Raw genomic sequence first — 12,886 nt, 5'->3', positions numbered from 1 at the left:
GCCAGTTTGTCCTCTGCCACCCCTGCTCCGACTTTATCCCGTCTTCCGCTTCCAGACAAGTTTGCTGGTGACAGTAAGCTATGTCGGGGATTCGTGAGTCAGTGCTCTATACATCTTGAGCTTCTGGCTGCATGTTTTCCTACGGAACGGGCGAAAGTGGGATTTATTTTATCCCTTTTGTCGGGCAGGGCGTTGGAGTGGGCAACGCCGCTATGGGAGCGCAATGATCGTGTGGCGCAGAGTGCTCCTCTCTTCCTGGACGCTCTGAAACAGGTCTTTTTGGGACCTCGTGTCACCCACGATACCGCGCTCCAATTGTTGGCAACAACACAGGGTTCGTCCATGGTCAGCCAGTTCGCCGTGCAATTCCGGACTCTGGTCTCTGAGCTGGAATGGCCGGATAAAGTCCTTATTCCGGTGTTCTGGAGAGGACTGGCAGACCATGTGAAGGACGCCTTGGCCACCAGGGAGATTCCCGCCACACTGGAGGAGCTTATTTCTATATCTACCCGCATTGACCTCCGTTTTAACGAGCGGAGGTTGGAGCGGGCCCAGTGTAGGCAGAGGTTTCGGCTGGCTCCCACCTTCGCCAGACCTCTGGAATCTTCCGTTCAGGCGTCCGACTCCCATGAGGCCATGGAGGTTTCTCGAGCGGGACCTAAGTCTCGGACCGCTCGAGTACCCGTGGTTTGCAGAAATTGCCAACAAGAAGGACATTATGCCAATAAATGTCCACGGCGGTCGAGTAAACGATCGCGTCTAGTAACCCTTGGAGGAGGTTCACTAGACACAGCGGCATTTTCCTCCAAGCTGTCCTTCAAAGGGACAATCATATTAGGCTCTTACTCTCTAACAGTCGAGCTTTGTGTGGATTCTGGAGCTGAGGGGAATTTCATCTCCTCAGCTTTTGCTCTGCGCCATGCAATACCTCTGGTGATGCTCGCCAAACCGGTGACTGTTAGGGTAGTGAATGGGTCGACACTTCCATCTCAGATCACACACCAGACTGTTCCTTTCACCTTAGCTATGTCCCCATCCCACCAGGAGATAATTTCCCTTCTTGTCCTTCCCGAGGGAATGGATGAGATTCTGCTGGGAATACCCTGGCTCCGTTTCCACTCCCCACATATTGAGTGGTCCTCTGGGAGGATATTGGGTTGGAGTGAATCCTGTAAGGGCAGATGTGTGAAAGAGTGCGTTCAGGTTTCCACCACTGAGATACCCGCAAATCTCTCTTCTCTTCCCAAATACTATTGGTCCTATGCAGACGTCTTCTCCAAAAAGGCTGCGGAGACCCTTCCGCCTCACCGCCCCTATGACTGTCCTATAGATCTCTTGCCTGGAGCAGAACCTCCTCGGGGACGTGTCTATCCCCTCTCTCGTCCGGAAACGGAGGCCATGTCCCAATACATCCAGGAGAATTTGGCAAGAGGGTTCATTAGGAAGTCAGTGTCACCAGCAGGGGCAGGGTTCTTCTTCGTGCAGAAGAAGAATGGAGAATTACGTCCTTGCATAGATTACAGGGGTCTTAACGCCATCACCGTTAAGAATAAGTACCCGCTGCCCCTGATTTCTGAGCTTTTTGATAGGCTAAGGGGAGCTAAGGTATTTACCAAATTAGATCTGCGGGGTGCTTATAACCTGATTCGCATCCGTGAGGGGGACGAATGGAAGACGGCATTTAACACCAGAGATGGGCACTATGAGTATCTGGTGATGCCCTTCGGGCTCTGTAATGCCCCAGCCATTTTCCAAGACTTTGTCAATGACATCTTCCGGGATATGCTTTCCACCTCGGTCGTAGTCTATCTGGATGATATTCTCATCTTTTCTCCAGATATTGACTCCCACCGGAGAGATGTTGGCAGAGTCTTCGACCTCTTACGGGCAAATTCTCTCTATGCAAAGTTGGAGAAGTGTATGTTTGAGCAGGAGTCTTTACCTTTCCTGGGCTATATCATCTCCGCCCAGGGATTGGCTATGGATCCTGCCAAACTACAGGCTGTGATGGACTGGCAAGAACCCCATTCTCTTAAAGCGGTGCAGCGCTTTATGGGGTTCATTAATTATTACCGCCAGTTCATTCCCCACTTCTCAACTTTGGTAGCTCCTTTGGTAGCCCTCACCAAGAAGGGAGCAAATCCAAAATTGTGGTCAGAAGAGGTCTCCAGGGCCTTTTCTTCTATTAAGTCCCGTTTTGCTAGCGCTCCCATCCTACATCGTCCCGATGTTGATAAGCCATTCATAATGGAGGTGGATGCCTCATCCGTTGGTGCAGGAGCAGTCCTCTTCCAAAAGGATGCTCAAGGTCGGAAGCATCCTTGCTTCTTCTACTCCAAGACCTTCACACCAGCGGAGAGGAATTATTCCATCGGGGACAGGGAGTTGCTAGCGATGAAGTTGGCTTTCTCAGAGTGGAGACATCTCTTGGAGGGGGCTCGCTTTCCCTTTCAAGTCTTCACGGACCACAAAAATTTGTTATATTTGCAAACAGCCCAGCGGCTAAATTCTCGCCAGGCCAGATGGTCCTTGTTCTTCTCCCGGTTCCACTTCACTCTCCATTATCTCGCTGGGGAGAAGAACATTCGTGCTGACGCCCTCTCTCGCTCTGTTGTGTCATCTGAGGAGGAGGAAGGGGAGCCTCGGCTTATTGTCCCCTCTGAGAGCCTGAGAACCGTAGCTCCAGTTTCGCTAGAGTCTGTGCCTCCGGGCAAGACTTTTGTACCCATTAATTTGCGACCGGAGGTTCTCTCTTTGGCTCATTCGTCCAGGGTGGGTGGACACTTTGGGACAAAAAGGACATCTGAGCTACTGGCGAGGTCGTACTGGTGGCCGCATATGGTTCGTGATGTCAGAGATTACATTCAGGCATGTGTCTCCTGTGCCAAAAATAAATCTCCTCGACAACGGCCAGCAGGGTTACTCTATCCCTTGCCGGTGGCAGACAGGCCCTGGGAGATGGTCGGGATGGACTTTGTGGTGGGTTTGCCCAAGTCTCGTGGCTGTACCATCATTTGGGTTGTCACCGATCATTTTTCTAAAATGGTGCATTTGGTCCCGCTTCCACGGTTACCTTCTGCACGGGCCTTGGCAGCGTTGTTTATAAAACACATCTTCCGCCTACACGGTATGCCGGACAAAATTGTCAGTGACCGGGGTCCCCAGTTTGCGTCTCGGTTCTGGAGAGAGCTTTGTCGTCTTCTCAGCATTGAGTTAAATCTCTCTTCCGCATATCATCCCGAGACGAATGGGTTGGTAGAGAGGGCCAACCAGACCATGGTCACATATCTGCGACATTTTGTCTCAGCCAGGCAGGATGACTGGGCATCCTTGCTATCTTGGGCAGAGTTTGTGCTGAACAACGCCGTGGCCGACTCCACTGGACAAACCCCATTTCTCCTTAACTATGGTCAGCATCCGCGGGTACCTGTGCCTATGCCCATGTCTTCCGCCGACTCCAGGGTGGCAGACTGGGCTGTGGAGGCACGGGATATTTGGGACCGCACTCAGGATGCCATTCGGGCCTCCAAGGAGAGAATGAGGTCCTCCGCCGATGCACATCAGCGCCCCGCTCCGACCTTTGCTCCTGGCGACTTGGTGTGGCTCTCCGCCCGTAACATCAGGCTGCGAGTGGAGTCCACTAAGTTTGCACTTCGCTACTTGGGTCCTTTTAAGGTCCTCGAACAGGTTAATCCTGTGGTCTATCGTTTAGCCCTTCCGCCACGCCTGGGTATCACCGACACCTTTCATGTGTCCCTCTTGAAACCCGTATACATGTCCTGGTTTTCCGAGTCATCTGCTGGGACATCGGATTCGTCTACGGACGATTACGAGGTGAATGCTATTTTGGGGTGCAAGGTGGTAAGTGGTAAAAAATTTTATTTGGTGGACTGGAAGGGTTATGGTCCTGAGGACAGGTCCTGGCAGCCTGCTGAGCACATTCAGGCTCCACAGCTCATTGCTGCCTTTGAGCGTAGCGAGGTCCAAGGAGGGGGGGGCCCTAGGAGGGGGGTAATGTTAGGGGTCGAGTTCCCGCCTCTGCACAGGGGGAATCTCGGGCCATCTCCGCTGCGGTCTCCCATTCCTCTCCTGCCGCAGTTGAGCCTGCTCAGCGGAGACGTCAGTCCAAGCGTCTTGCTCAGTCCCACTCTGTACAAAGAGTTACTGCTGCCTTTCCTGCTTCTGCCATTGAAGTCAGTGCTGGGCAGCGGCGAGCAGATGCTTCTGCGACTAAGTCCTGCTTTTCTCATTCTGAGCATGCCCTGAGTAAGATCTCTCAGTGGAGATCGAGGTTCACATGGTAGGAAGGTCCTATAGCTGCTAGGTCTAACTCCTGCTTTTCACACACTGAGCATGCCTAGGGTAAGATCTCTCAGTGGAGATCTAGGGTCACATGCTCAGGTATGGCAGTCTCTCATTGGTCCTTCTAGGAAGGTCTTTTACTTGCTGCAGCTATATAAGGCTCGCATGGCCGCACGGCCATGCGCTAGTATCAATGCATGACATGAGTTTTGCGCCAGTGTGGTCACGCTTGTGTGTATTCAGGGACCCGGCTGAAATAAGCCACTAGAATACCGGCACCTCCGGTGAGGAGATTGTGTGTTTGGTTACAGCCTGGGCCCCGGCTGAAATAAGCCACTAGAATACCGGCTCCTCCGGTGAGGAGATTGTATGTTTGCCTCCTGGACTGCGTGACCACAAGCTGCTATCTGCTCAGCAGTTACTGTGTATTCCTGTGGAGTTTAACAGGACACAGTCCTTTCCTTATAGCGACTCTGTGAAGCAACAGAGTTCGCTTCTACCGCCATATTGTGCCGCTGTTTGCCAGCAGCAGGTTCTTTTCCTGCACGGTGGACCCCGGGCTGCGAACGCACCAAATAACATCTCTATATTTACTCGGTGCATTCCGCCAGCCCTAACAGAGGTTGACGCTTCTGAGATTGGGGCAGGGGCCGTTTTGTCTCAGAGGGATCCTGTTGGTTCCTTAATGAAACTGTGTGCCTTCTTTTCCCGTAAGTTTTCGCCTGCTGAACGCAATTATGATGTCGGCAATCGGGAGTTGTTGGCTATGAAGTGGGCGTTTGAGGAGTGGCGACATTGGCTTGAGGGAGCTAAGCATCGTATTGTGGTCTTGATCGATCATAAGAATTTGATTTACCTCGAGTCTGCCAAATGACTGAATCCTAGACAGGCTCGATGGTCCTTGTTTTTTTCCCGTTTTGATTTCGTGGTCTCGTACCTTCCAGGTTCTAAGAACATTAAGGCTGATGCCCTCTCTAGGAGTTTTTTGCCTGATTCTCCTGAGGTCTTGGAACTGGTCGCTATTCTGAAAGAAGGGGTGGTCCTTTCTGCCATTTCCCCTGATTTACGATGGGTTCTTCAGGAATTTCAGGCTGACAGACCTGACCGCTGTCCTGTGGGGAAACTGTTTTGTTCCTGACAGATGGACTAGTAGAGTGATTTCTGAGGTTCACTGTTCCGTGTTGGCTGGTCATCCTGGCATTTTTGGTACCAGAGACTTGGTTGGTAGGTCCTTTTGGTGGCCTTCTTTGTCACGTGATGTGCGTTCTTTTGTGCAGTCCTGTGGGACTTGTGCGCGGGCCAAGCCTTGTTGTTCCCGTGCTAGTGGGTTGCTTTTGCCATTGCCGGTCCCTGAGAGGCCCTGGACGCATATTTCTATGGATTTTATTTCTGATCTTCCGGTTTCCCAGAGGATGTCGGTTATCTGGGTTGTTTGTGACCGGTTCTCTAAGATGGTTCATTTGGTGCCTTTGCTAAATTGCCTTCCTCTTCGGATTTGGTTCCGTTGTTATTTCAGCATGTGGTTCGTTTGCATGGTATTCCAGAGAATATTGTGTCCGACAGAGGTTCCCAGTTTGTTTCTAGGTTTTGGCGGGCCTTTTGTGCTAGGCTGGGCATTGATTTGTCTTTTTCTTCTGCGTTTCATCCTCAGACAAATGGTCAGACCGAGCGTACTAATCAGACTTTGGAGACTTATTTGAGATGCTTTGTGTCTGCTGATCAGGATGATTGGGTGGCTTTCTTGCCATTGGCCGAGTTTGCCCTTAATAATCGGGCTAGTTCGGCTACTTTGGTTTCGCCTTTCTTTTGTAATTTTGGTTTTCATCCTCGTTTTTCTTCTGGGCAGGTTGAGCCTTCTGACTGTCCTGGTGTGGATTCTGTGGTTGACAGGTTGCAGCAGATTTGGGCTCATGTGGTGGACAATTTGGTGTTGTCTCAGGAGGAGGCTCAACGTTTTGCTAACCATCGTCGGTGTGTTGGTTCCCGGCTTCGGGTTGAGGATCTGGTCTGGTTGTCTTCCCGTCATGTTCCTATGAAGGTTTCTTCTCCTAAGTTTAAGCCTCGGTTTATTGGTCCTTACAGAATTTCTGAGATTATTAATCCGGTGTCTTTTCGACTGGCGCTTCCGGCCTCTTTTGCGATCCATAATGTCTTCCATAGATCTTTATTGCAGAAATATGTGGAGCCCGTTGTTCCCTCTGTTGATCCTCCGGCCCCTGTGTTGGTTGATGGGGAGTTGGAATATGTTGTTGAGAAGATTTTGGATTCCTGTTTTTCGAGGCGGAGGCTTCAGTACCTTGTCAAATGGAAGGGTTATGGCCAGGAGGATAATTCTTGGGTTTTTGCCTCTGATGTCCATGCCGCTGATTTGGTTCGTGCCTTTCATCTGGCTCATCTTGATCGGCCTGGGGGCTCTGGTGAGGGTTCGGTGACCCCTCCTCAAGGGGGGGGGGTACTGTTGTGAATTCTGCTTTTGGGCTCCCTCCGGTGGTTGTAGGTGGTAATGCAGTTGTCCCTGGGCTGCAGTCCTGGTAAGGTGTATCTGCTGATTGCAATTCTGACTGGGGTATTTAGGTTTGCAGGATTCATTAGTCCTTGCCAGTTGTCAATGGTTATTGGGAGGTGTTGGACCTCTGTCTGGTTTCTCCTGCTTAGCTGCCAATTCAGCAAAGATAAGTGTCTGGTTTTTTTTCTATGGCACACATGCTGTGTGCTGGATTTTTGATTGTATTTCTGCTCTGTGTGTAGGATTCTCTGGAGTTGCATATATACATTCCATGTCTTTAGTTAGATGGAGGAATTTTTTGTATAATCTGCTGTGGATATTTTTGGAAGGGTTTTAATACTGACCGCACAGTATTCTGTCCTATCCTTTCCTATTTTAGCTAGAGTGGCCTCTTTTGCTAAATTCTGTTTTCTGCCTGTGTGTGTCTTTCCTCTCCTACTCACAGTCAATATTCGTGGGGGGCTGCCTATCTTTTGGGGTTCTGCTCTGAGGCAAGATAGTATTCCTATTTCCAGCTATAGGGGTATTTAGTCCTCCGGCTGTGACGAGGTGTCTAGGGTTTGTTAGGCACACCCCCTCGGCTACTTCTAGTTGCGGTGTTAGATCAGGATTTGCGGTCAGTACAGTTACCACCTACTCCAGTGAAAGTTATTCATGCGGCTCCAAGGTCACCGGATCATAACAGTCTTCCAGCATGGCAATGACTTGAAACACACAGCCAGGGCAACTAAGTAGTGGCTCCTTAAGAAGCATTTCAAGGTCCTGGAGTGGCCTAGCCAGTCAACAGACCTGAACCCAATAGAAAATCTTTGGAGGTAACTGAAACTCAATGTTGACCAGTGACAGCCACGAAACTTGAAAGATCTGGAGAAGGTCTGTATGGATGAGTAGACCAAAAATCCTGCTACAGTGTGTGCAAACTTGGTCAAGATCTACAGGAAACGTCTGACCATAGAAGAGTCATTGGAAGAAAACTTCTCATGCATCCTCACCATAAAATTCAGAGTGAGAAGTATGCAAAAGAACAACTAAACAAGCCTGCTGCATTTTGAAAACAAGTCCTGTGGTCCGATGACATTAAAATGGAGCTCTTTGGCCACAATAATCAAAGAAATGTGATGAGAAATAAGGGCAAAAATTTCAGGAAAAGAACATCTCGACAACCATTTGGCATGGGGGCAGATCAATCATGCTTTGGGGTTGTGTTACAGCCAATGGCACGGGGAACATTACATGGCTACAGGGAAGAATCGATTCAATGAAATTTCAACAAATTCTTGATGCAAACATAACACCATCTGTAAAAAAGCTAAAGTTGAAAAGAGGATGTCTTCTACAAAATCAAAAATGGACTAGCTCAAAAAGTGCAAGCTAAACATTTTACAATGGCCCTCACAGTCCCCTGATCTGAATATCATTGAAAATCTGTGGCTAGACCTCAAAATAGCAGTGCAAGCAAGATGACCCAGGAATCTAACAGAACTGGAATAATTTTCCAAGGAAGAACAGATGAAAATCCCTCAAACCAGAATTGAAAGACTCTGGACTGGCTACAAAAAAAGCATCAAACAAAGCAAGATTTCCAGCTCCAGGACGTAATTATAAAAATAATGTATCTTTATTCCATAATTTAAAACAGCAAAGGCTGACAAAAAACCGGAGAAAGGTAACACGGCAGTCACAACTGAACGCATTTTGAACACTAGGTTCTTAGTCCTCAGTCCTTGGTACTGAGGAATAAGCGGAGACGTCTTTTCCCTGCTTGGATGCTACAACCACAGCTTTTGGACTTTCATGGGTGAGCTGAATACTTCTGTTTTTTTTCTGACAAAAAAAGCTTACAAGAAGTGATACTTTCGAAAGGGGGTGCTATGTCATGATCCCAATGGCAGGGGATCACAAAAGGACAAGCACAAAAACAAAACAAGCTCTAGGGTGATGGAACCTGAGCTGACCGCGATCCTGAACCTAAACACACAACTAGCAGTAGCCGGGGAACGTGCCTACGATGATTCCTAGACGTCTCGCGCCAGCCGAAGGATTAACTTCCCCTATTAGAAGAAACACAGACCTCACTTGCCTCCAGAGAAACACCCCACAGAAATAGCAGCCCCCCACATGTAATAACGGTGAAATGAGAGGAAAGCACATACGTAGTTATGAAAATAGAATCAGCAAAAATGAGGCCCGCTAAAGCTAGATAGCAGAGGATACAAAAGTGAACTGCGCGGTCAGCGAAAAACCCTTCAAAAAACCATCCTGAAATTACTTGAACTCATGTGCCAACTCATGGAACATGAGGAGTAATTTCAGCCCACTAGAGCAACCAGCAGCAAGGAATCACATATCTGCAAGCTGGACTAAGACAAAAATTAAGCAAAACGTGGAACAGGAAAATAAAAACTTAGCTTGTCCTAAAGATAACAGACGCAGGGAGCAGAGGTAAAAGACACGCTGATTACATTGATAGCCGGCGAGGAAATGACAAAAAAGCCAGGTTAAATAGGAAACTCCCATAACCTGATGGAACAGGTGGACACCAGAGACCGCAGAGAACACAAGTCACCCAGTACCATCAGTAACCACCAGAGGGAGCCCAAAAACAGAACTCACAACAGTACCCCCCCCTTGAGGAGGGGTCACCGAACCCTCACGAGAACCACCAGGGCGACCAGGATGAGCCCTATGAAAAGCACGGACCAAATCGGCAGCATGAACATCAGAGGCAATCACCCAAGAATTATCCTCCTGACCATAACCCTTCCACTTGACCAAATACTGGAGTTTCCGTTTGGAAACACTAGAATCCAAGATCTTCTCCACAACATACTCCAATTCACCCTCCACCAGCACCGGAGCAGGAGGCTCAAGCGAAGGAACAACAGCTACCTCATACTTCCGCAACAACGACCGATGGAACACATTATGAATAGCAAACGATGCCGGGAGATCCAAACGAAACGACACAGGGTTAAGAATTTCCAAGATCCTATAGGGACCGATGAACCGAGGCTTGAACTTAGGAGAAGAGACCTTCATAGGAACAAAACGAGAAGACCAAGTCCCCAACAAGAAGTCGAGGACCCACGCGGCGACGGCGATTAGCAAACTGCTGAGCCCTCTCCTGGGACAACTTCAAATTGTCCACCACATGACTCCAGATCCGATGCAACCTATCCACCACCATGTCCACTCCAGGACAATCAGAAGGCTCCACCTGACCAGAGGAAAAACGAGGATGAAACCCCGAATTACAAAAGAAAGGAGAAACCAAGGTAGCAGAACTAGCCCGATTATTAAGGGCAAACTCGGCAAGCGGCAAAAAGGAAACCCAGTCATCTTGATCAGCAGAAACAAAACACCTTAAATAAGTTTCTAAAGTCTGATTAGTTCGTTCCGTCTGGCCATTTGTCTGGGGATGGAATGCAGACGAAAAGGACAAATCAATGCCCATCTTAGCACAGAACGTCCGCCAAAATCTAGACACAAACTGGGATCCCCTGTCAGAAACGATGTTCTCCGGAATGCCATGCAAACGGACCACGTTTTGAAAAAACAGAGGGACCAACTCAGAGGAGGAAGGTAACTTAGGCAAGGGTACCAGATGAACCATCTTAGAAAAGCGGTCACACACAACCCATATGACGGACATTTTTTGAGAGACAGGGAGATCCGAAATAAAGTCCATGGAAATGTGCGTCCAAGGCCTCTTCGGGATAGGCAAAGGTGACAACAATCCACTGGCCCGAGAACAGCAAAGCTTAGCCCGAGCGCAAACTCCACAAGACTGCACGAAAGAACGCACATCCCTCGACAAGGAAGGCCACCAAAAAGACCTGGCCACCAAGTCTCTAGTACCAAATATTCCAGGATGTCCTGCCAACACAGAAGAATGGACCTCGGAGATGACTCTACTGGTCCAATTATCCGGAACAAACAGTCTTTCCGGCGGACAACAATCAGGTTTATCCGCCTGAAACTCCTGCAAAGCACGTCGCAAGTCTGGGGAGACAGCCGACAAAATCACCCCATCCCTAAGAATACCAGTGGGCTCAGAATTTCCAGGGGAGTCAGGCACAAAACTCCTAGAAAGAGCATCCGCCTTCACATTCTTTGAACCTGGCAGGTATGAAACCACAAAATTGAAACGGGAGAAAAACAGTGACCAACGAGCCTGTCTAGGATTCAGACGCTTGGCAGACTCAAGGTACATCAGATTTTTGTGATCAGTCAAGACCAACACACGATGTCTAGCACCCTCAAGCCAATGACGCCACTCCTCAAATGCCCACTTCATGGCCAAAAGCTCCCGATTACCAACATCATAATTCCATTCAGCGGGCGAAAATTTTCTAGAAAAGAACGCACATGGCTTCATCACTGAGCCATCGGAGCTTCTCTGTGACAAAACCGCCCCCGCTCCGATCTCGGAAGCATCAACCTCAACCTGAAAAGGAAGCGACGTATCTGGCTGACGCAACACAGGAGCAGAAGAAAACCGGCGTTTAAGTTCCTGAAAGGCCTCCACAGCCGCAGGAGACCAATCAGTAACATCAGCACCCTTTTTAGTCAAATCCGTCAAAGGCTTAACAACACTAGAAAAATTAGTTATGAAGCGACGATAAAAATTAGCAAAGCCTAAGAACTTCTGTAGACTCTTAAGAGATGTAAGCTGCGTCCAGTCACAAATAGCCTGAACCTTGATGGGATCCATCTCAATAGTAGAAGGGGAAAAAATATACCCCAAAAAAGAAATCTTCTGGACTCCAAAAAGACATTTAGAACCTTTTACAAACAAAGAATTGGCCCGCAGGACCTGAAACACCTTCCTGACCTGCTGAACATGAGACTCCCAGTCATCAGAAAAAACCAAAACATCATCCAAATACACGATAATAAATTTATCCAGATATTCACGGAAAATATCGTGCATAAAAGACTGGAAGACAGAAGGAGCATTAGAAAGTCCAAAAGGCATCACCAAATACTCGAAATGGCCCTCAGGCGTATTAAATGCGGTTTTCCACTCATCACCTTGCCTTATCCGCACAAGATTATACGCACCCCGAAGATCAATCTTAGTGAACCATTTAGCCCCCTTAATGCGAGCAAACAAATCAGTCAACAATGGCAAAGGATACTGATATTTGACTGTAATCTTATTCAAAAGACGATAATCTATGCAAGGCCTCAAGGAACCAACTTTTTTGGCCACAAAAAAAAAACCTGCTCCCAAAGGGGACGAAGATGGACGGATATGTCCCTTTTCCAAGGACTCCTTAACATAATTCCGCATAGCAGTATGCTCTGGCACTGACAGATTGAACAAACGACCTTTAGGGAATTTACTGCCAGGAATCAAATCTATAGCACAATCGCAATCCCTGTGAGGAGGAAGCGAACTGAGCTTAGGCTCCTCAAAAACCTCCCGATAATCAGACAAAAATACCGGAACCTCAGAAGGAGTAGATGAAGCGATAGAAATCGGAGATGCATCATCATGAACCCGCTGACATCCCCAGCTTAACACAGACATTGTTTTCCAGTCCAGGACTGGGTTATGAGTTTGTAACGATGGCAGACCAAGCACTAAGACATCATGTAAATTATACAGTACCAGGAAGCGAATCACCTCCTGATGAACGGGATAGAACGCCTATTTTTGGTTTTATTTGTTTTATAAATTCTCCCTGAAAAAATCATTTTATTTTATTTGGTTTCTAAATTCTTCCTGATAAAATCATATTTTTTTTATTATTTTTTTTTCTAAAGTCTCCCTGAAAAAAAAAAAAAAAAACAACCAAAAAAAACAGTGGGAGATTAATATTGGCCTTTCTGCTTGTGTGCCAGTCTTGACTCCTGGGTGTGCCATCTCTCTCTCTCTCTCTCTCTCTCTCTCTCCAATTGTGGTCCATAGAAAGCCTATATTTTTTTTCCTTGATTTGGGTTCTAAAATCTACCAGAGAAAATAACTACATCAATCATTGGTAGAAAAATATTGGCCTCTGGGCTTGTGTGCCACTCCTGACTCCTGTGTGCGTCATCTCTCAGTCAGTGGGCCATAGAACGCCTATTTTT

At 48.0% G+C, this 12,886-nt stretch overlaps 2 protein-coding genes across 2 annotated transcripts in view; one reads left to right on the top strand and one right to left on the bottom strand.

The window, feature by feature from the left end:
* Window positions 1-12,886, top strand: part of LOC138642625 (cytidine monophosphate-N-acetylneuraminic acid hydroxylase-like) — a 399,876-nt gene that overhangs the window by 84,489 nt on the left and 302,501 nt on the right. The gene's annotated exons all lie outside the window — the stretch shown is intronic.
* Window positions 1-12,886, bottom strand: part of LOC138642270 (uncharacterized) — a 116,805-nt gene that overhangs the window by 76,267 nt on the left and 27,652 nt on the right. The gene's annotated exons all lie outside the window — the stretch shown is intronic.

The sequence above is a fragment of the Ranitomeya imitator genome, chromosome 6 (assembly GCF_032444005.1).
Source record: "Ranitomeya imitator isolate aRanImi1 chromosome 6, aRanImi1.pri, whole genome shotgun sequence".
NCBI classification, from domain to species: domain Eukaryota; kingdom Metazoa; phylum Chordata; class Amphibia; order Anura; family Dendrobatidae; genus Ranitomeya; species Ranitomeya imitator.
Note: the sequence above shows the minus strand (reverse complement) of the source record. Positions and strands in the feature narration are given on the sequence as shown.